General features: G+C 47.3%; 1 long non-coding RNA gene across 2 annotated transcripts in view; it reads right to left on the reverse strand.

Moving 5' to 3' along the window:
* Positions 1 to 533: 533 nt before the first annotated feature.
* Positions 534 to 23,873, reverse strand: part of LOC135362333 (uncharacterized) — a 42,824-nt gene continuing 19,484 nt past the window's right edge. The window contains exons 10-14 of one of the 2 annotated variants that reach the window (XR_010406893.1): positions 18,843 to 18,971; positions 16,898 to 17,008; positions 10,589 to 10,661; positions 7,329 to 7,842; positions 534 to 4,260 (exon numbers count right to left, since the gene is read on the reverse strand). This is a non-coding gene — a long non-coding RNA (uncharacterized LOC135362333). The remainder of the gene's footprint in view (positions 4,261 to 7,328; positions 7,843 to 10,588; positions 10,662 to 16,897; positions 17,009 to 18,842; positions 18,972 to 23,873) is intronic. The other variant, XR_010406892.1, reaches the window with a different exon arrangement.

Genomic DNA, 23,873 nt, shown 5'->3' on the forward strand with positions numbered 1-23,873 from the left:
TATGCGTATAGTGCGAGGGTAAGATGGCAGAGCTTTTGGAGGGCAGTCTCGCATTCTTTCTTAAAATTACTACCCTTATACCTATACTTCTAGGAACCTATCTTGCTGAGGTATCTGCACAAGTACATAAGGAATAAACATAGATGATATGGATTTTTACTGATTCCCAGGTCCTATAAATGTGTTAATTTATTCCATCCTCACAACAACCCTGTGTTATCCCCATTTCACAAATAAGGAAACTGAGGCACAGAAAAGTGGAGTAACGTGCCCAGGGTCCCAGCGTTGGTAGGTGGCTTTCTGAGTCTGTCTGGGCAGTTATCACAGAATACCATAGACAATATTAACAACACAATTTTATTTCTCACAGCTCTAGAAGCTGGAAGCCCAATCCCAAGTTGCCAGCATGGCCGAGTACTGATGGCTGTCTTTTTGCTGTTGTCTGCACATGGTGGAAAGGGCAAGGAGCTTTCTGGGGTCTCTTTTATAAGGCCACTGATCTTATCCATGAGAACGTCATCCTCACGACCTAATCACCTCCGAACGGCCCCACCTCCGAATACGATCACATTGGAGATTAGGTTTCAACATACGGATCTGGGGGCCCTGAACATTCAGTCGATAGCCATGGCCCGGCCGAGACGTGAAGCTGGGCGGTCTGCCTCCGGATCCTGCAGGTCAGCCATTTTGCGGGGGCAGATCCAAGTGTTTTAGGGCCTGAAGTGCATGCAATTTTTGAGAGCCTCTTTAAAAAATTATAAATACAAGTCAGGCACAATAGTGAATATTTATTTACAACGAGAAGGGAAATTACAAAAATAACAAATTATTAAAAGCTGACAAATACCATAAGCATCGCAAAATTCAGAAAACTAACATCATATTTCTATTAATCTACTGCCTGATGCACCCTGATCATGCCTTTTCCCCCCACATTTCTTTTAGGCTTTGATCACTTCCTCTACATAGGATGACAATTTTGAAGTATTTTAGAATAGGAAGACAATTCACTCTTTCCTATAGCATAGTAAATCGAAATTTGTTTTTTCATTATTGATAGCTTTGATGCATAAAACATCCCATTTCACATAGACATACCCACTGTTTGTGGTACTTCTACACATCGGTGCTCTACAAAGACAGAAATTTTGATAAGTTCTATTCTTCATGATGCCCATCAAAAAAGAGAAAAGCATATGGTACATTTATAGTGGTATATATATGCTGCATTATCAAGTATGTTTCTGACAGATTTGGGTGAGAAACAAAGCCCTTTTCCTACCTGTGATGATTGGAAGAACCTTCTGCAGACTAGCCCCCGGCTCTGTACATTTTGGACCATTTCTCTTCCACGCTCCAAAATTCCATCCTGTTGTCCCCAGGCCTGTTTTTACTGAGTTATGACTGATGGCCCTGAACCTTTGTATCTTGACCTTGTTAGTTGGCACAGGGGGTAGGAGGAGCATTTCTGGAAGCTGTTCCTACACTGTACAACTAGCGACTACTTATATACCTCTCACTAAGCTGATCCCAGAAGGGGCCTGGGTGACGAGGGCCCAGAAACATTAGCTTCATCAGCTTTCTGGATTTGCCTCATGTAATTCTATAAGAAGGATGCTCATCACAGCTGGTTTTTAGTGGTAGAAAACGGGGTGAACCTCAATGGCCATCAGTGCAGGACTGGTTAGAATAGGAGGCGTCTGTATAGGGCTTAGGAAAAATGAACAAAATGTCTAGATGTGGTAAGGAGAGGTAATCTTCCCTTCAGGGTAAAGTAGAAGATACAAGTGGCAGGATAAGGTGGATAGTGTGACCCTGTTTAGGTATTTATGACTACTAGCCTGTTTGTGAATGCACAGACTCATTTTGGAAGCAGAGGTAAGACGCTGTAGGCAGCGTGACTGCCCCGGCGGGGGTGGACTGAGAATTGGCAGGAGGGCTTAAGGAGAGAAATTTTAAATTTTCACTTTCTCGTTTTCTGTCCTGTTTCAATGATTTGACTTGGAGTATATGCTAGCCCCAACCAAAAGAGATTAAGAAAAAATGGAAATGTGTTCATTCATACAACTTGTTTTGCAAGAACGTCAGGCACGTCTGGAACCAGGTGCTCAGAAAGTGTTACCAGGAATCTGGCTTTTTACATCCTTTGGCTGATCCTTCTTCCTCTTTGGCTTTATCCCCAGGCGCCGCCCTTCCTTTGTAATGGCAAGAGTCAGCCACTCTAGACTTAAACTTTTATCAGCTCCGCGATCCCAGGGAAAAGAGAGAGAATTCCTCTTCCCTAAGGTTCCCAGTACAAGTTCTGGGCTTGCTTCAGTTCTGTGCACACATCCATCTCTGAACCATTCACGGAGGCCAGAGAGATGAAGGAGGCCGGACCTGGTGGTGCGGTCAGTTTGACCCAAACCACATGGGCGGAGCAATGCGGGAGGAGGGGGGAGGGGCTTCCACCTAGGGAAATGGAGGTGCTGTTACCTGAAGTTGAAAAATGACCCTGGCAGGCAAGAATGGCCATCTCCACACATGCATTCCATTTACACTTTTAATGGGAGATGGAATTAAAAAACAAAACTGTGGATTGTCAGGGGAGAGCAAGTGAAATATCTCACTCTTTTGCTGGTAAAGCGAAATAGAAATGATTGATGACAACAATTGAATCCAGAGTAGAGAAAATTCTTTTTGGCTATCGTTCCCAAAGTACCTAAAGTTGCATTTGTTTGCTGAGAGAATTAGGCTGATTGAATAATTAATGGTTAATGTTGGGTTGAATTAAATAAATTATAGTATTATCCATATGATGGGGAATATTCAGCCATTAAAATGATGTAGTGGATGAATATTGATATGGAAAAGTTCCCCACAGTTACTTTTAGGGGAAAAAGGCACATTGCAAATAATATTAACAATATGATCTCACATTTTAAAAAACTGTGCGTATATTTATGTATAGTGGAAAGACTCAAAACTAACGTGCCAATGTTTCATCTGTGGCCTCCGGGTTGAGATGCTATGAATGGCTTTTATTTTATTCTCTTTTCATATGTGTATTTTCTAAACTTTTTCTAATGAATATTTATTAGTTTTTAAACATGATTTTAATTTTTATCAAAGTCATTACTTTCAAAAGTCAGTCTCATGAAGCTTATAAAAAACAGTCCCTGCCACCTCGTCACCCCAGTCCTCACTTACAGATGCAACCACTTGTAACCCTTTTAAGTGCTTCTCCTCATATTTACTTCCATTTTTCTAAATAACTTGTTTATATTGCTATTCTTGATTTTTCAGATTTATATATCATATGTTGACTCCCTAATAAGGAAGATGAAGACTCACCCTCGATAGGGCACCCTCACATACAATTCTCCTCTCATACACCCTATATGGCTTAAATCACCTCTTTTATTAAATTCATATTGTTGTTTTCATGATTAGGATCATATAAATATTGTCCACTGTCAAGCCAAGTTGTGTATTTACATCTCCTTTCCTGAACACCTTTTATTTTTTTAAAGATTTTTATTTTTATTTTTTTAAAGATTTATTTATTTGAGAGAAAGAGAGCTCGAGTGCGTGCAAGTGGGGGTCGGGGCAGAGGGAGAGGGAGAGAGGGAGACAAGCAGACACCCTGCTGAGTGGGGAACCCGATGGGGGGCTCGATCCCAGGATCCTGAGATCATGACCTGAGCCGAAATCAAGAGTCAGATACTTAACTGACTGAGCCACCCAGGCACCTCTAAAGATTTTTAAAGGAAACTCTACACCCAACGTTGGGCTCAAACACACAACCCTGAGATCAAGAGTTGCACGCTCCACTGACTGAGCCAGTCAGGCAGCCCCTAAACACCTTTTGAAGACTTTAATTTGACCTGCCACCAAGTGAAAAGCTGTTAAGTGGAAAAAATAGTTGCCTTGATTTTAATGGGGAAAACATGGCTGTATCCTAACCCAACGAAAGACATCCAAATGATTTTCACAGAGAGAAAAATATATCACTGAATAATAAAAACAAGTTTAAATAAATAATACACAGTAAGTTGAAAGTAAATAAACCCTTTATATACATAAGGTGATGTAACAAAGGCTTATTTCATTGGCCGAATGAGGAAGAGGTCTTGGCAGGTGGAGGAGAGCATCATTCTCTGGAAAGCATGTTCTTGCTGGACCATTGTCTTCACCAACACTTTTGGGTTCATGGTTCTCTTTCACTCAGGCTACACTTGAAGTTGGAGTATGGTAGATGCTTTTGGAGTTAAGTAAAGGCTGAAAATGACATAGAAACAAATCACATAGAAACAGCACGCACATCCAACAGACGGAAGTGCTGTAGAAGGTCTGTCTGGTTCGGTGTTCCTTGAATAACAGAACATTTGGGGCTCATCTAAACATGGCAAGTATCTCAAATTTGTCCGGTATGCTGGTTTCTGACTGGAAACTTGAATCAACTGGCAAGTGTGTCATTCCCTAAGATTATACTCACTTCCTAAAGCATTTATATTTAGTGTGCTTCTGGGTGAAAATATGTTATCCCAACAGCAAAAATAGAATGTTGTCTGAAAAGTGGCATAATTTTCCAAGAGGTATTATGAAGAGAACATTTTATTAGCTTTATAGGAAGTAATTGAGGAATGTTTTATTTTTCTTGTACTTCATTGCTTTTCTTAAAAAATTGGTGTTCTTCAAATATCTGTTGAAATCTTCTATTAGACTATAGAATGTCCCTCTACACACTCAAATATGTCAGGTTAGTCTATCACTTTCATTTTTATACCCCTAGAGACAGTCTGCCTGGACACCTCTCTTTTCCTGCCCTACTCTGTACTGGTTTTCCTCATACAGCTGTTTTCCTGGTCTTCCCTTTTCCAGCCTTCCGAAAATTCCTTCTCCCCTGCCCTGTGTTGGATGACCTTCTGATTCCATCCTGTTTTCTCACATTACTCCCTCATTTTGATGGAGCCCATCCTTCAGTAACTTCTTTGTGAAGGTACACAGGAGGTAAAAATGTTAAGACTCTGAATTTCTGAAAATGTCCCTATTCTACACTCACTCCTGACTGATAGTTTGGTGGGCCAGAGAATTCAAGTTGGAAATAATTTTCCTCCCGAATTTTAAAAGCATTGTTCTGTAGTCTTCTAGTTAAATGCCATTCTGATCTCTATTTCTCCTTGACAGCTTTTATGATCTTACTTCTGGTCTGGGGGATGACAGGCTTTGATGTGAGAACTCCTTCGTTATGCTGGGCTGTTTAAAGGCTCCTTCAATCTCCCTTCAGTTCTGGAAAATGTTCTTCTATTACTTCTTTGATGTTTCCTCCCCTCCATTTTTCTCTCTTAATTATTTGGACTTTGGATCTCCAGGCAGATCGTATCATTATCTCTCATTTCCCAGCTCTGTTCTTATGTCTGTGTTTCTCTATCTTCTCTATCAACCATATCTTCTCATCTGCCCACTGTGTTTTTCTTTCTGCTCTCAGTTTTTAATGTCTAGGTGTTCTCTTTTTACAAGCTCTCATTCTTGTTTTGCAGTTGCGATATCTTCTCTTATTATGGCTACTAATTGAAATTTGGGGCAAGTGTTATTTTGCTTCCTGGTTTGAATTGTCTCTGAGTTAATTTTCTTTCTTTCTTCCCTTCCTTCCTTCCTTCCTTCCTTCCTTCCTTCCTTCCTTCCTTCCTTCCTTCCTTCCTTCCTTCCTTCCTCTTTCCTTCTTCCTCCCTGGCTTCCTCCCTCCCTTCTCTCTGGTTCACTCTTTCTCCTGTCCTCCCTTTCTTTCCTTATTTCTTTTAGATTGTTGTTTTAGTCTCTGTCTTCCATGTTGAAACATGTCCCTCAGGGTCAGACGGACATCTAGGAGAGAAGCTCGAAACTGTGGATTGTCAATGTGACTGGCCGGCTGCTGGGTTTCACCGTAAGCACACTGGCTAGGACCTGGCTGTCTCAATGGGGACTCCTAGTTGCTCATATTTTAAAGCCAGTCTTCTGGGCTGAATAGAACCCCCAAAGCTCCTGTCTAGATGGGGGTGGGCTAGGTCTGACAGCCAGGTAGGGGCAGCATGTTTGATGGTACAGCACTTCAGAAAGCAAATCCTCTGTTTTATTTATTTTTTTAAAGATTTTATTTATTTGAGAGAGATAGTGAGAGAGATCACAGAGGGAGAAGAAGAAGCAGACTCCCCACTGAGCCAGGAGCCCGATGAGGGGCTCGATCCCAGGACCCTGAGATCATGACCTGGCCCAAAGGCAGATGGACTGAACCATCCAGGTGGCCCTGCAAATCCTCTGTTTTAATAGACGTCTTCGGGGTGCCTGGGTGGCTCAGTCGTTAAGCGTCTGCCTTCGGCTCAGGTCATGGTCCCAGGGTCCTGGGATCAAGCCCCGCATCGGGCTCCCTGCTCGGTGGGAAGCCTGCTTCTCCCTCTCCCACTCCCCCTGCTTGTGTTCCCTCTCTCGCTGTGTCTCTCTCTGTCAAATAAATAAATAAAATCTTAAAAAAAAAAAATAGACGTCTTCCACCACTCTTGGCTGTTCCTCATGTCTACAGGTCGACCTCACCAGAAACGAAATCCCCCATCTGCCAGGGTGGAGAAGGGGTGGTTCTGGATTATGAGCGCAGAGGCTGGAGATCTTCTTTTAGAAGAGGCTCTTTTTTAGAGGTCACCTGTTTAACTGGACATTGTGCATTATGTTTTAGCTTAAGAAAGAAAGCACATTATTTTAATGGGGAAGGGCAATGACACCCCGCTTAAATCAAACCTTACCTCATTAAGACCAAAAGAGTCCAAGAGTACACGCATCCCAGTGCTGCAAGATAGCAGATCGCTCACCAAGAAAATGTCCGGTAAGCAGAGAGCCATGACCAACTTCTTGAATTCTGGGCTCCAAAGAACAATGAAAATAGATTCCCTAGGACATCATATCCCCATCACCACTGAAGTTGTCTACGACTTCCTACTCTGAAACTATGATGTCAGTCAGAGGCTCTGTGGGTGTCCTGGATTAATTAAAGTTATAATTAATAAACCCATGTTTCGGCCACCACTTATTGAGCACTTACCAGGTGCCAGGCTTTTAACATATTATTTCACACCTGTGTGAGGAGCTTTTAACACATTATTTCACACCTGTATTATTACATTTGTGCCCTGCCCAATCCAAGGGCTGTCACTGACTTTGTAGCTTCTATCAATCGTGACCCCTAGGATTTGTGCAGTGCACAACCTGAGCCGTAATACTCGGCAGCTCTGACTTAAATTCTCCCAACAATACTATAAGGGAGTATTGTTCAGATCATTTGACAGATGATGAAACCATCATTCAGAGAGGCTAAATACCTTGCTGACATTCTCACGGTTAGCAAGGGTTGGAGCTGAGATTCTGATTCCCAGGTTGCCTGAGTCCGAAGCTGGTGCTTTCACCAGGACACTGTTTTCACTCTGGCAGGGAGGGCAGGATGGGTTGGGGTGGAAAGCTGGGGGCTGTGCAACTCCACCAGCTGTTCTTGGTGGGTGCTGCTCTGCCCTGAAAGCTGCTTGCTGCTCTGGACCTTGGAGTGCTTTGCCCCGATGGGGAAGTTCTTCAGAAAGTCTTTGTCTTTTTAAATTCTGGCTCCATGATGATTCTCCTGCTCAATGTGTGTCTTCTGTCCATGATGCCTGAGGCCAGGATGGGCATATGCTTCCCCACTGCGCTCACTCCCCTTTGCAGCCAGATCACTAGAGGGGTTCTGTGCCTGGAAGGAGTGAGTCCCTTCTAGAACACTCAGAAGGCTCAGTCAGAGGTGTGAAGAAGGTGAAGGAGGAGGGACAGAGAGCCATGCTTAGGTCCTGGACGGTATCTAGGAGGGAACTTGAGTGTAACAAAGGCTGTGAGGGTGTGATTTCTCTCCCAAGCCTTCCGAGCTACAAATAGTGTGTAGCTGCCCTACTCCAGAGCCCCTCCCGTGGGGGTGCAGATGGGGTGGGGTAGAGGGACGTACTCATGTGTGAATATGCATGCTTGTGCGCATGTGTGCACGTGTGTGATGTTTGCGATACTTGTGTGTGCACGGCCGTCCAAGGAGAGAGCCTGGAATAATTGTGATGAGGATTAAAACTCATGAAACCGAATTTCTGTAAGAATGGGACCCATGTGTGCATACACACACACAGACTTGCATACCCAGACCTCTTTGCATTTGAGGTTTGTTTTGCCTGCCATCCCCAATCCAGGCAGATTTGGAGGCATCTATTTTTATTTCTGTTTCTGTTAAATTGTTCTCAATCTTCTCAGTAGTATCAACAACTTACTGTTCTTACAGTAACTAGATAGCTGCCAGTTATGTATTTTTTACTCCGAGCCAGACACTGAGCTCAGCCCTTAACATGCATGATCTCATTGGCCCTTCCCAAGAACCCTATCTATAGACTAGGTGTTACACCCAGTTTACAGATAAGGAGACTCAGAGAGGTAAAACAATGTATCAGGGTGTCACTGTTTCTAAGTGACCAAACACACATCTGAACCCAGATATAATTCCAATGGGCTCGTTCCAATGCACTCATTAATTCAACAAACATTTCTTGAGCACCTACTATATTCCAGGCACTATTCTGATTGCTGGGGATATAGTAGTGAATGAAAAAAAAAAAAATCCCTGGCCTCATGAAACTTAACATCTAACAGGGGAAACAGAAAAGCAAGTTAAATAATAAAGTATATCAAGTGAAAATAATCATCAGGGTTAAGGAGCTTAAAATAAAGCAGGGAGAAAGAGTTGCTGAAACTTCTGATAAGGCAAGCAGGAAGAACCTCATGGAGGAGGTGACATTTATAAAGACCCAAAGGAAGTGAAGGAGCAAGCCATGCTGTTATCTAGAGGAAAGTATTCTAGGCAGGGGAAATAGCCAGTGCAAAGGTCCTGAGGTAGGGGCATGTCATCTGTGTTCAGAGAATACTGCAGAAACCAGCACAGCTAGAGCAGAGGCCACATGGGGGAGAATAGTGGATGTCAGGCTTCTTTTGGTGATTAAACAAAAATCTGCATATTATCATTGCTGTACCTCTAACAAAGCAGTTTCATCATACTCCTCATTTCTCTGTACTCCACATTCCTGGCATCTTTCACTAAAGTCTACAGAGATTGGAGGCTGGGTTTTGTCCCTAGGGCAGGAGGGCAGCAATCTCTAGATTTCCACTGACGTCCACCTAAGCTGGAAGGCACCTGCAGTGTTAGTGGGTGGAGGGGGAGTCTGGTAGGGGAGGGAAACCTCAGTCCTCTCAGTCCAATGATGCTGACCTCAAGTAACTTGGCGGCCAGCCTGGGGGCAGCCCCGCAGTTCTCTGCACCATTATACCCCTGTTGCCCCGCCTTTTTATTCTTTGTTAGAGCCAAAAGAGAAGCTCTGTGTAATTCTTAAGACCATATATTTAGCTAACCTGCTCTGGCCTAAGTGATATTTTATGAGGAATTAATCTAATGGCTGATCATCTTTCACACCCTGACAGTGGGAAATGTGTCCTGGGAAGACCTCACTGCTGAGCCAACCTCACTGTTCTTGGCAGAGCCTGGGCTGGAGAAATGGCCCACGTCCTGCCTTGGCTCTAGACGCAAGAGGAGTCTGGGGGTTTTGGAGGTCCTAAGGAAATCGGGGGCAACCCAAAGAAAATCAGACACAGAGAACACAACAAATTGAATTTTTGGAGGAAATTGCTTTTTGTCTCTCATGTCTGCTTCCCTTTTATTTAATTTTTGAGACTCTGTATGAGTTAGTTATAGGCAATCAACTTAGTATTTTCTACCCATTAATCAATACATATTAAATGCTAAGGAATCCAGTTTTTTGGATGGCTGGGGGCCCTGCATAGCCACAGTTTCAGAAAGCCTGCCATGCCCTAACCTCCTCTCTAGGGATTCCCTTCCCCCAGGTTGTCCCCATGGCACCTTGAACCCTATCTCCTTGGTTGTAGAAGATCAGTGGTCTTTGCCTAAGGACGGCCAGTCCACACACTGTTCATGAAAGTATAAGGTGGTCTTGGGTCCAGCAGTGACAAGGGTGACTAGTCAGACTCCCTCACTGGGAGAGTTTGCTTCCAAGAATATGGGCTCAGGGATCAAATAAACCAGGATCTTATGCGAGGGGTGGTGACGTGGAGGTCCCTGAGTCTGGACCACCTCATCAGTGCCGACCACTAACTGTGGGCCCCACTCCTAGGAAGGGGGGCTGAATTGAGAATGGGAGGGACATGGCCTCGGCTTTAGGAGGAGTCAGAAGGCAGGTGGGATGGGCTGGGGCAGGGAGAATAGTTTGGCAAGCTTCACCCTTGGCATCAGAGCTGAAAAGAGCTTACAGATACCACCTCAGAGGTTATCAGGAGCTAAGGCGAGAACCAAAAGACTGAGGAAGAGTGGGCCTCTGAGGAAGAAGACAGAGCTTGGCACTGAATGCATTAATAGAAGAATGAGGATAACGGAGAATAACAGATAGGACTTTGATTCGAGTGAAAGCCTCTGGATTACATGATGCCGAAATGATAGGAGACAGCAGTACCCAAATGTAACTAGGAGGAAGGACCCTGTTATCAAGGTCCAGGGTGAAATGGAGGAGCCACTCACAAGTAGGAGAACTGGAAGCCAAGAAGCCTGGAGAGGTCCACACATGGGGCTGTGTTCCAGAAAGGTCTTTGGCCTGGAAGCATAAAACAAGAACTTTTATGGACCATCTTTGTGCCAGGTTCTTTTATATCTTCAGTGAATTCATTAATGTAAATGTGGACCTCCTGTATACAACCTGGTCACCACCCCAAGGCAAAGGGGGCATTGGTCATGGGGCAGCAGTGGGGAGGAGGAGGCCAGGCAGGTCCAGGGTCCCGGGAGGTGGGTAGGGGGCAAGCAGATGAGAACCTTCCCGGGAGGGCAAGGAGGTGGAAGGAGCGGGGGCTACGAGGCTGCAAGCCTCACAGAAGGGAAGACCAATGGGCCTTCACTTATAAAACACAAATGCCAATATAAAATCACTACAAAGTTCAAGACAGAGACTAAATAGCTTGAAACCCCAAGCCTGGCCCTTCTGAGTATAGGTTCTGCGTAACTAGACTGGCGGCAGGCCTGGGAAGCTGCCCTGCTCAAGGGGAACAGAGGTGAGAATCACAGTGCCTGAGAAGCTGGTCCCAGAATTCCTCTTGGGAATGAATCATATGCGAGTTGACGGCAACATCCCTGGAGCATGGGTGTTGGCAAGAACCAAAGACAGAGGACAAAGCTCAACTGCTCTGAGTGAGGCCAGGAGAGCAACTGTCCCTTTGTTTCAGAAGGGAGCAGGTGGATAGGTGCCCATGAGGAAGTGTGGGGCTGGAGATCAGGGAAGAGTGAAGGAGACAGGTCTTGCCGGTCGGGTAGCTGCAGGACCGCTCCAGCCCTGGGAAGCATAAGGTTGAATTTGCAGTTGTTAGCATGCTGTCTGTGGTCAAAACTCTCCTCCATGTCTCCCCTCCACCTCACCGTGATGGGGAAAACTCTCCTATACCCACAGATGCTTAGGAAGAATTGTGTGTCTGCGGGTGGTGTGCGTGCGTGTGTGCGTGCACAAACACATGCATGCACACTCACGGTAGGTTAAGGGAGGAAGTTCACATCAGATTTAAAGTGATATGGACCACAGTAGGCATAAACAGAAGCAATTATCTTGAGAATCTAACTCCCAGGAATCTGAGAAATCCTAGGGGGAGTCTTTGAACTTCCATGAGATGTTGAAACAGGAGAGGGGGCATCCAGCCCAATCTTATCCAGATCTCCAGGGTCTGTAGGATATGAGCCAAATGAGTCTTTGGAGTCTAGGACAGAAGTAATCCTGAACTGCTAAGTGGCAGTGGTGGTGATGATGATGATGATGTCAAAGACTGTTCAGTATAATTCTTCTACCCCCTAGCAATCAGGGACTCCATCCCTCTCTTATGGATGATGGTACTGAGCCACAGAGAGCCACAGAGAGCTTAGTCACATAGGTAGCAAATAAGATGGAGTCCATCCCGATTGAACGTGAGGGGGCTAACTCTGTTCTTGGGGTTTGACTGCCAGGATGGGCTGTGGGCAGGTTCACCTGCTGTGTACTGCACAACCAAGGGGCTCCATTTCTATTTTGATCTGTTCATGGTGCTCTCTGCGGCCCACAGCCTGAGTGCCCACTGCAATAAAACATTTCAGGAAAACATCTCAATGACCAGGTGAGGACAGCAGAGCTAATGACTCATTCAGCAAGTGTGTATGGACACCGACCACCTGCCAGGAACCGTGCTCAGCCCTGAGGGTCCAGGCGAAGCGGAGTGGTTGCTGGAAGAGACTGCCACGCAGGGCTGAGTTTGTACAATTGTCCGAGTGATGCGGGTAGAGAGAAGGAAGCATCTCATTCTTCTGGAAAGGGTGGTCAGAGAAGGCTTCAAGGAGGAGGCCACACCTGAGCTGAGGCCTCCAGGATGAAGAGTTCACCAGACAGACCAAGGGTTGGGGGGGGGAGGGGTCGCATTCCTGACAGGGGAAATTGCACGAGCAAAGTCAAAGAACTGTTGGTTCATGCCCTGCCTAGCGGGAAAGCCAGTTGCAATATTCCAGTTTGCAGTGGGGTATAGAGTTTATGTGCAAGGCTGAATAGGTATGTGGGAATTCGGATCCCGAAATGCATTAAGTGGCCTTGCTAAGAGGTTAGATCTCCGAACAGTTGTTTCCCTTATCCACAGAGGGTATGTTCCAAGACCCCCAGCGGCTAGTGCCGCGCCCTACATACACTAGACACACACACTCTGATACGGTGCAATTTACAGATCAGGCACAGTACGAGATGGACAACAATGACTACTAATAAAATAGAACAATTCTAACAATGCCCTCTAGTAAAGGTTACGTGGGTCTGGTCACGCTCTCTGAATACCTGACTGCACCGCACTCATCCTTCTTCTTCCAGGGATGACGTGGACGATAAGATGCCTGCGTGATGAGATGAAGTGAGAGCAGGACAAGGCGCTGAGACATAGCTTCAGGCCACCACGGACCGCCTGACGCTACATCGGAAGGAGGATCGTCTGCTTCCTCACCGTGGTTGGCCACGGGTAACCGAAAGCATGGAGAGCCAAGCTCCATGTAAGGGGGTGCTGCAGCACTGAATGGGTGTGCAGAGGGGCGAGGACCTAGGTCTTACGGAGCCCGGAGAGGAACCCCCATCTCCACCCTCTAAGATTGATTACGTCAGTGGAAGTCGTGAGAACGGACATGGAGACAGTCTTCTCCGGGCCCAGGGCAGAGTCACTGAATAGTATACGTATTACGTGCCTCCTTACTGAAAGGGCTATACGTACTGAGTTGGCCTTTCATGACTTAACAAATGCCCCCTGGGCAGGTGGCTGATGTGTACGAGTTGGCAGGTGTCAGAGCCCGTGTGGAGCGGTGGGGACTCTGGAGGACTAAAGCATGCACATCCCATCCAAAGCGGACAGTCATTACCCAGTTCCAGGCTATTGTTGCCATGAAGGAATGAGTGCTTGGTTTTGCCAGAGATTCCAATTTTTGAGAAGGCAGAAATCCAGAATTTTAGGTAAAATTTCCTGTGCTTTAAATGAGAACAACTAATTCAAGTGTTTTCAAAACACTGTAACAGGCTAAACAAAACTCAAATAGGAACAGGGGTTAGCTAGCCACCGAGTTCCCCTTTCTTCCTGTTTATCATCCATCTACCCATCCATTCACCTAACCTTCCATCCATCCATCCATCCATCCATCCATCCATCCATCCATCTATCCATCTGTCCATCCATCCATCCATCTGTCCATCCATCTATCCATCTGTCCCTCTATTCATTTCTTCCCATCCACTCATCCATCCACCCATCTGTCTGCCCATCCATGTACCTACCTATCTACCCATTCATCCTTGTCCACACATACATACCCCCTGCTTCATCTATCCACCTACTTACCTAACCACCCACCTATTCATTCATCCATCCATCCATCCATCCATCCATCCATCCATCCATCCCTCTTCCTATTAAAGTACACTCCTTCTCAAACCTGTACAGGACTGAAACATTCATTCAGTTCCATCTTTTCCACCTGCCCTTGGCAGTCCTATTTCCTTCCAAGTTCAAGCAAATTCTACGCTTGTAAAATGGTGCAAATAAAGGCAAGCTTGCACTTGCCCCTTTTTAAGGAGGAATTTTCCCTCTGTCTCTTGCCCTTGCTGTGCTGCTGAAGTAGGAGGGTATTTTTTTTCTCCCCTTGGATTTGAGCCTTCACAAGTGTTCCAGAACAAAATTAAACCAAATAGAGAATTAGGTTCCCCTCCCTTTTCTTGGAAATATCTTGCCACTGGGCCATGCTCCCTGGGAATTAAATAAATCTTCAAAAGGAGATCAGAAATAGATTTCTCAGTGGGGTTTCCAGACGTCCGTAAATGGACTTACTGCAAATGGGTTAGGTTTGGCAAATTCTAAATTGTGATTGGGTGAATGTGCAATATATTTGTGCAAATAACCTTCTTTTTAACTTTCTCCTCCATATTCAATTGCAAGTCCTCCTCCTTAATGTCCTGCTTCAACTGTCCTTCCTTACTTTCCCTAAACTTCTCCTCCAGCTTGAGGCTAGGGGAAAGGAAGGGGGCGGGCAGATGACCAATATTCATTGTGCTAAATGCTTTTTTTTTTTTTAAGATTTTGTTTATTTGAGAGAAAGAGCAAGTGCATGCGTTGGGGGAGAGGGTCAGAGAGAGAGGGAGAAGCAGACTTCCCACTGAGCAGGGAGCCCAACACGGGGCTCAATCCCAGGACCCTGAGATCACGACCTGAGCTGAAAGCAGATGCTTAACCAACTGAGCCACCCAGGCGCCCTGTGCTAAATGCTTGATACATGGGATGGTGTTCATATTCCTGATTTTAGGGGCATGTATCCTGGCACAATCTAAATAGGAAGGCATTACTGGGTGTATGAACTCTTTGAACCTCAGTATACTCATCTGTCAAAGTGGGACAAAGCTTCCCTACCCACTTCCCCAGGCAAAAGTAAACACCCTCAAAGGGGGGCTGCTGAGGTTCCTGACACACCACCGCACTAGCTCACCCTCAAAGGAATGAAACCTTCGCTAAAATGTAAATGTTCCCCCAGAAGTTTTTCCCATCATCAAGACAGCTTTTTGTATTCATTAATTCAAATGTAGTAGATTAGGAGGCCCACAGGGACAAGGAACACAGAATGGGGAGTGTCCATGGGGTAGGATGGAGCCAGAGAAGGATCTGCACAGAAGCGGCGGGAGGGAGCATGGGTGGGGGCATGGTCCTGGAGATCCTGGGTACCTCATGGGCAGAATGAGTGCTGGCTGGGGCCGGGGTGGCAAAGGACAAGAGAGGCCTTCTCTTCCATCTCTAGACGCTTTGTCTGCTACCTTCCCAGCTGGAACCCTCCCAACACTGGGAAACAGAAGAGTGTCGTGGAGCGTGTGTCTGGTCATCCTGGTGGGGTTTGGGGGGAGCCCTCGTGAATGGGAAGAGGGCCCCAAAGGAAGAGGCCCCGGAAAGCTCTCTCCTTCTCTGCCACGTGAGGACCCAACAAGAAAAGAGCAGTCTGCCACCCAGAGCAGGGCTCTCCCTGGAACCCAGCCCTGCCAGTACCCTGCTCTCAGCCTTTGGCCTCTAGGACTCTGAGAAAGAAATTTCCATTGTTCATAAGCCACCCGGTCGCTGGTATTCTGTTGCAGCATCGTGGCCTAAGCCGCACTGACTGCCCAGCCAGAACAGCACAGTCCCTGCCAGATTGTTCTGGACGAAAGTGTTCCTGACACACACGTGTAAACACAGCCGGGACTGGGATCCCTACACTGGAGAGGGGCCCACAATCTCGTCTAAGTAAATGGCTTTCTTCCCCTCCCCAGGCCCCCGGCTCTGCCCCTCGCCCTGGGTTTGCTTCGTCTCCGAAGGAGCTCACCTGCTCCTCCCCCCTCCCCAGGTCCTGCTGCTCCTCCCCCCCACCCCGGGTCTGGGGGTGCAGGCAAACAGGTGCAAACAGCCCCCGGTCAGCACCAAAGGCAGGGGAAGTGCGCGCAAATTTCCTCAGCAACACGCAAGGGGAGTGAGGTTCACAGGGAAAAAGGGGGGGTCATGAGGCCAGCTGGCAGCTTGCTGGCTTCACTTCCAGGCCCCACCCCCCCCACGGCCAGCAGGAAGCAGGATCCAGGGGACGTGGTCCCAGCTCCCCGCAGCGCTCTGAGCCACGGGTCCTGCGTGAGAACCATGACCAGCTGTGCTCAGTGCTTCTGTGGTTCTCAGGGCTTTACCCCAGAGCACCCCTGTGTCTAGAACCCCTGTGAGCCTATTCCAGACTCTTCCAGCTCGGGCCAGACCTGGCAGGCCCAATCCCGCATAGCCGGGCCCCAAATTGCCCACCCTTCACGTGGGAGTATAGAGAAATGTTCCTTCACTTGTAACGACTCTGATTTTCCTCGCGGACTCCAGCTGCTGGATACAACATATTCCAGTCTGAGCCTGTAAACTTGGTTCGATGCAAGTTTTTAGAGGTCATGGCTGTCCTCTAAGTAAAACAAGCAAGCAAATAGAAAACTCCGTCTCTCGTGTCTGGGTCTGTGGAGAAGGACGGTGGCAGCAGGGGGGAGGTGGTGGCCTCTGGATCCTGGCTGGTCGAGGCTGCTCCTTGCACCGGGCCTGTGGGGTGACGGTCCCTACCTGGGCCCAGGGGGCAGCCAGCACAGCCAATGGCTGGTGTCCTATGTAACTTGGCCCATCTTTGGGCTCAGTCATTTCCTGGGCGTGCTCCCCTGCCCGGATCAGCCCCATCTTGCTTCTCACCGTTGGGCACCGGCCAGGTTCTCCAGCTAGCCCCTAGTCTAAGCGCTCAACAGAGCCAAGAACCAAGTCATATCTGTCTTACCTCCCAAATCTGTCCTTTTCTTTCATTGTGATTCTTCTACGGGAAATCTCGAACATACACCGTTTTTGTGAGCGTCCTGACCCGCAACATGACGCACCCAAAAGGCATTTACTGAAGAGAATGGAATAAAGAGACGAAGGAAAGAGTAGTGAGAGTTCATGGAACCGGAGAGGGCAAGAGAGACCCACAGAAGAGCAGAGACCATGGAGAAATGACCCCATGAACAAGGAGCTGACCAGCGGGAAGTTAGCGTCAGATGCAGGTCTCAGTGAACCCTGGCCTACAGGCCAAACCCAGCCTGGCACCTGTTTTTATAAATAAATCTTTAATGGGGGGCACCTGGGGGGCTCAGTCAGTTAAGCATCTGCCTTCAGCTCAGGTCATGATCCCAGGGTTCTTGAATCAAGCCCTACGTCGGGCTCCCTGCTCAACAATGAGTCTGCTTCTCCCTCTCCCTTTCCTTCTGTGATCTCTCTCTCTCTCTCTCTGTCTCTCGAATAAATAAATAAAATCTTCTTAAAAAATTAAGGTTTTGGGCGCTTGGGTGGCTCAGTTGGTTGGGCGACTGCCTTCAGCTCAGGTCATGATCCTGGAGTCCCGGGATCGAGTCCCGCATTGGGCTCCCTGCTCAGCAGGGGGTCTGCTTCTCCCTCTGCCCTCTTCCTTCTCGTGCTCACTCTCTCTCTCTCAAATAAATAAATAAAATCTTTAAAAAAAAAATTAAGGTTTTAATGGAACAAGCCACACTCATTGACATATTGTCCATGGCTGCTTTATGTTAGGATGGCGGGGTTGAATATCAGGACAGAGACTGTATTGCCCACAAAGCCTAAAATAGCGACTCTGTGGTTCATTCCAGAAAAAGTTTGCTGACCACTGCTCTTATGGGCTGCATGGTGTTCCCCTGAATTTTCATATGTTGGAGTCCTAAACCCCGCTCCCTCAGAATGTGACAGTATTAGAAGATAAAGTCTTTACAGAGCTAAGTTAGAAAGAGGTCATTCGGCTGGGCTGGTGTCCTTAGAAGGAGAGGAAATAGGGACATGGACGTACAGAAGGGAGGCCACGTGAAAACAGAAGGAGAAGGCAGCCATCTGCAAGCCCAGGAGGGCAGCCTCAGAAGGAAGCCATCCCTCCAGCACCTGGGTCTCGGACTTCTAGCTTCCAGAACGGTGGGAAAATAAATTTCTGTTGTTTATGCCACCCAGGCTCTGGCCATTTGTTCTGGCAGCCAGCCAGCCTCCTAGCTCCTCTTTCCTTTGTTTTAGAGCAAATGCAAACCACTGCTGTAACAGTCCACAGCTCCTGTTGGCGCCGCGGGAAGGCGGAGGGGCAGCCAGGGCAGTAAGCGTCCTGCCGGCTTTCTGCCCCATGGCGGGTGCGCCACGGCTGACCCCCACTGGCCGCGTCCACCCAGAAACGAACCAGCCAGCACAGAAGTCCGGGTGATTCCGTGCATCAAGCTTGGTCCCCCAGGGTGCAGCGCAAGGTGAAGAAGAACAGAAAATGGATCTAGGGGCAGAGAGTAGAGTATCCAGCACGTGCACCAAAGAGTAGAGAGCATGGTATCATGAACCCCTGTACCCATCACGCACCTTCGACGATTACCAACATTTCCCATTGCTGTTCCGTCTATGTCTTGTATCTCTTATTTTATTTATATTGCTTGTCTCTTATATCATCTATATCTCTCTTATTTTTTCTGGAGTATTCTACAGCAAATCCCAGGAATTATACCATTCGCCCAAGAATAGCTCAGTATGCATCCATAACAGATAAAAACATATTTTATAAGCATGACGATGATTTATCATACCTAATAAAAATTTTTTTAATTCCTTAACAACATCAGCTCCTCCCAGTCTATACTCAAATTTCACCATTGTCTCAAAAATGTCTTTTAACAGTTGGTATGTTCTAATCAGGTGCCAAACTTCATACTTACAGGACCTTTATTCGTTGGAAGAATTGGGTTATTTGTCCTGTTGTAGAACTTCTCACATTCTGGGTTCTCCTGACACATCACCGTGTTGTCATTTAACCTGTTCCCATGTTCTCCTGAACTTCCTGGAAACTGTTAGATGGAAAGATTTGATTAGGTTCAGGCTCAGTATTCATGGGCGGTGCCTTCTACTGCATGATATGACAAGAAGAGAATATCTGCTTCTTGCACTTTCTGCAGAGTTGACGATGATCACTGGGGTCAGACATGTCTGCCGGATCCCTCTGCTATCAAGTTCCCTATCAACCTTTTATCTAGTCATGTTAGCGTCTCTTGATAATCATTGCCAAATCTCTCATTTCATTTGGACTTGCAAAATGGTGAAGTATGAGTCAGGGTCCTGCGGAGAAACAGAACTAACAGGAGATAAGGATTTAGTAGGAGGACTGGCTCACGTAATTATGGAGGCCCCACAGTCTGCAAGCTGGAGACCCAGGAGAGCCAGGGGTATAATTCAAAGTGAGTCCAAAGGCCTGAGAACCACAGGGGCTGATGGTGTAAATCCCAGTCCCAGAGCAGGAGGAAAGCCGGATCCCACCTCAGTAGTCAGGCAGAAGCAGCAACAACTTCTTTTCTCTGCCTTTTCTTGTTCTCTTCAGGCCCTTGGTGGGTTGGACGAGGCCCACCCACACAGGGAAGAGCAAGCTGCTTGACTCAGTCAGCGGATTCACATGTGAATCTCATCCCGAAACACTCACAGACACACCCAGAAATCACAGTTTGCCAAGTGTCTGGGCATCCTATGGCCTGGTCAAGCTGACCATAAATTTAACCATCACAAGTGATTTCCTAAATCGCCCATTCCTTCTGCACTTATTAGGTAGAATTCTTCTATAAAGAACTTTCCCTCATCAACTATTTAGTGCCTCTGAAGTATAATTTTTACAAAAAAGAATAGATACATAATTCTTTTCTTGATCAACTATTAGGACTGAGTGTGTAGACTTGCTACCGATGATTTTGGTGGGGGGTGGTCATTAAGAACTTATGATTTAAAAAAAAATATTTGATGTATTTAAATCCTTTGTGGTCAATATTTCTTTTGATGCCCAAATTGTCCCATCTTCGGCCAGTGGGAGCCCGTCCAACAATTTGGGCTCCTATGTCCTTTTGACATGAGAACATTAGTATTTGATAATTTCATTGCTTTCTAGCACGACAGGATGCCCCAGGCTCATCATGTGTATTTCCTTCTCCAGACCAGTTATCAATCCTTTTTCTGAGAAGCCCTGCGTCTGGGTCCAGGTTCACTGGAAAACAGAGGCCAAGCCGAAAGCATACATTCTAGCACTTAGCTAGGAAGAGTGTAGTTCCAGGAAGACGAGGAAGGTGAACAAAGGGAAGCGAGGTTGGGGGGCTGGGGGGACGGGGAGATGAAGTATAGGGCAGGCGCTTCTAGGTGGCCATAGCTTCCCCCAAACACAGCCAACTGCTTGGTGGGACAGTGCCTCTTGAGACAGGAGGTGTGGAACCAGGGATCTCAGAACAGCCAGTTGGTGGGGCTCAGAAGGGAGGTAGTTCATCTCCTGTAGTTTTCTCATTTGCTGTGTCACATGTTGTGACCCTCTCTGCATCCCTGACTGTGTCTCCTGGCTCCTGGAACAGGCAGAGGGGAAGCCAGGGTCTCCACATGTCCGGGCCAGTCAGTGTGTCGTTTATGGGGTCTCTCCTGGCCCGTCACCGCCATGCCGGGGGACTCCTCGGTGTATGCTGGTGGCGCTGGTCACAGACACGGCTTGACAACCAAGACAACCATGCGAGTTATTGTTAGGGCTGTGTGGGCCAGGAAGCAAGACAAGGGTGCAAGGCCCGTTGGAATAGGCGGGCCAAGGAGATGCGCCCACGTACATTAATTGGGCCTGGTACTTCTGCCCCCTGCCTCTCAGCTGCACTTACGCCTTCTTACAATGTTCAGATCTCATATGCAATGAATTGTTCTCACTCCTGGCCTGAGAGGGGAGGTACAAGTCCAATTCTTTAAGGCAATTTTCAGTTGCAATCTCCTAAAAAGCCCTTCCGAGGCTTAGCAAACCAAGATGCACTCCCCCCGCCCCCCACCACAGCTGGTCCAATGGTCAAAATATATACCCACTCCCTCACTCCTCTCCCAGTACTACAACTTCCAGTCCAGTTCCTTCCTAGAGCCCCAGGGAAAGCATCCCTGTCCAGGCTCCCAGACCTCTGCTGAAGCTCACGTCTTGCACGGCTAATGGGAACGAGGGTGAGAAGGCCAAAGCTACGTTTACCACTTAGTTTCCGGAGTCACACATGTTAGCACTGGGGAGTGACTCTGGTTCAGAGTAAGCACTGTGCCCGGCGTTGCTACCCTGCAAGGTGTCGGTGAGCCGGCCTTTTAGCTGTGACTTCTCCAGGCCTTTCTACCAGCTCTCATGGGGCTGGTTTTCTCTGGGTGATGAAGTACATGGAAAGCATGTGTCTCTTGTGGTTCTGAGCCCAATGTGTCATATTTGCTTTGTGGTAAAATGTGCTCTCTGCTCTGTGACAATGTAATGTAGGCTATCATGTCAATAAATCAAGCGTTTTGTCAACCCTCGGAGGGTGGTGCTGACAGAAGCATTGTGGGAGGAGTAGGTGGCTATTCTGGTAAGAATGACTTTCCACTCCAAAGTGGAAGGAGGCTGATGTCATCTACTTGCCATGAGGAGGCTAGATGATCTCCCCCAAAATGGGACCATATTGAGGGCTCAGAATCAGTCCCTGCACCTGGCATGTTGGACATTCAAAGCAAGAGCAACTATAATAATAAGGAGGGACTCCGTGTTTGAGGGCTCCCATGCCTAGCCTCCAGTCCTATCCCCATGGGAACCTAGTTCATGGCCCACTCTGCAAGCCCTGCAGAGGCCAAGGAGGGGGGCTAGTGGATGCCAACTAGATATTTTGTGCCCCCATTCCCATAAGTCCATTCATGTACCTCTTCCCGGATTTCCCTGTTTCCGATCTTATTCAATGTATCCACCACCATCCATCACCACCTAAGGGCTGACGAAATGCCTAATCTATCATCATGGAACCCTACATGACCACAGAATCAAAGAGCACATTTTACTACCAAGCATGTATGACACACTGGGCTCAAACCAAAGATGGATTGTTCTTCCATGTACCTCATCACTGAAGCCAGCCTGATAAAATATGGCAGAATGGCATGGTGACATGTCAGCTCACAGGCCAGCTGAGGAAACTTTGCAGGGTTGGGACAGTGGAGGCGATATACGGACTGTAGTCTTTTTCCTTCCAGGCCCCTGACCCCTGACCGATAAGCTGAGACCTTTGCTACTGACAAGGAGTCAGTATTTCCACAGACTGAGCCAAAATACAGCTGGTAGCTCTGCCTGCTGGGAGAACTTCCTTCACCACCACTTCTGGGGCTGTAACATGGCCGTAGTCCGTTCCTGGCTGGAGTCATCCTTATTCTAAGGCTTCTAGACCCAGGTCCAAGGCCTGTTGGTTGACTCTGAGGGATGCCAGATTCAAGTGGTGCTCAGAGCCCAAGAAAACTCCCCAGCGTGTGCAGACAAGCTTCCCTGTCCCACTGGCCGGGGGCCCCAGCTGAGCTGGTAGCACAAGAGGTATTTATGGCAGATAGTAATGCAGTGAGGTTTCTAAGAGACTTTAGTAAGAGAGCACAGCACAGACCCCTGGAATTCTGCAGCCAGGCCTCGCCTTGATTCGGGGCTCTACCAGACACGAAACGCCTGACCGCGGGACACAGAGGGATTGTGTAACCACGGATGTTCATTAAGATCTGCGTATTTCAAAAGGAATGAGATCTTGCCATTTGCAACGACGTGGATGGAACTGGAGGGTATTATGTTGAGCGAAATAACTCAAACAGAGAAAGGCATGTATCAGATGATCTCACTGATAGGAGGAATTCTTAATCGCAGGAAACAAACTGAGGGTTGCTGGAGTGGGGTGGGAGGGATGGGGTGACTGGGTGATAGACACTGGGGAGGGTATGTGCTCTGGTAAGCGCTGTGAATTGTGCAAGACTGTTGAATCTCAGATCTGTACCTCTGAAACAAATAATGCAATATATGTTAAGAAAAAAAAAGAAGAAGAAGAAGAAGGTAGCGGGAGGGGAAGAATGAAGCGGGGGAAATCGGAGGGGTAGACGAACCATGAGAGACGATGGACTCTGAAAAACAAACTGAGGGTTCTAGAGGGGAGGGGGGTGGGAGGATGGGTTAGCCTGGTGGTGGGTATTGAGGAGGGCACATTCTGCATGGAGCACTGGGTGTTGTGCACAAACAATGAATCATGGAACACTTCATCTAAAACTAATGATGTAATGTATGGGGATTAACATAAGAATAAAAAAAATAATAAAAAAAAAAAGATCTGCATATTATCAGCCCGATGAGTCACAAGCTTGGGGTGGCTACAGCCGGCATCCACTGAATGATAGAAATGATACATTCAGGACTTGGCCCAGCCAAATCCAGATGGCACAAGTAAGCGACATGTGCAGGGGGTCCGGACTCCCACGGCACCTCCTGCTTTCGCACCAACACATCTCTCACCAGAGCAACAATAAACACGGTCTGTTGCTTTCCTTGCCACGCATCATTTTTGACCTCTGTATTATTAGGGATAAAGAAAGAAAAGAATTCTCCATATCAGCAGCCCCGCCTCAGGGGTCAGCGATACCACATCTGGCAGAGCAGCTGTGCTGCGATCGGGGCTCCCACCTGATTAGGGTCACAGTAACCCCCCACCATTCTCCAAGACGAGTCTGGGCTTTGCAAAGGCTGGGAATGGGAATTAAACATTGCTGTGATGAGAGCTGCTGTCCCTATATCCTTTCAGTCTTCCATCATAGCACTGATCTGTAAACTCTTTCAAAATGCCGTACTGCTTTGGATTTGCCGTGTTGGCTGGGACAGAGGAAGGTTTCCGCATGGCCCTTCCCACCAGAAGGACCCTTACCCTATCAGCCAGGGAAGCAATGTG

This window comes from Mirounga angustirostris, unplaced genomic scaffold (assembly GCF_029215605.1).
Source record: "Mirounga angustirostris isolate CCGP_5_RB_7025 unplaced genomic scaffold, mMirAng1.0.hap1 SCAF_13, whole genome shotgun sequence".
Taxonomy (NCBI): domain Eukaryota; kingdom Metazoa; phylum Chordata; class Mammalia; order Carnivora; family Phocidae; genus Mirounga; species Mirounga angustirostris.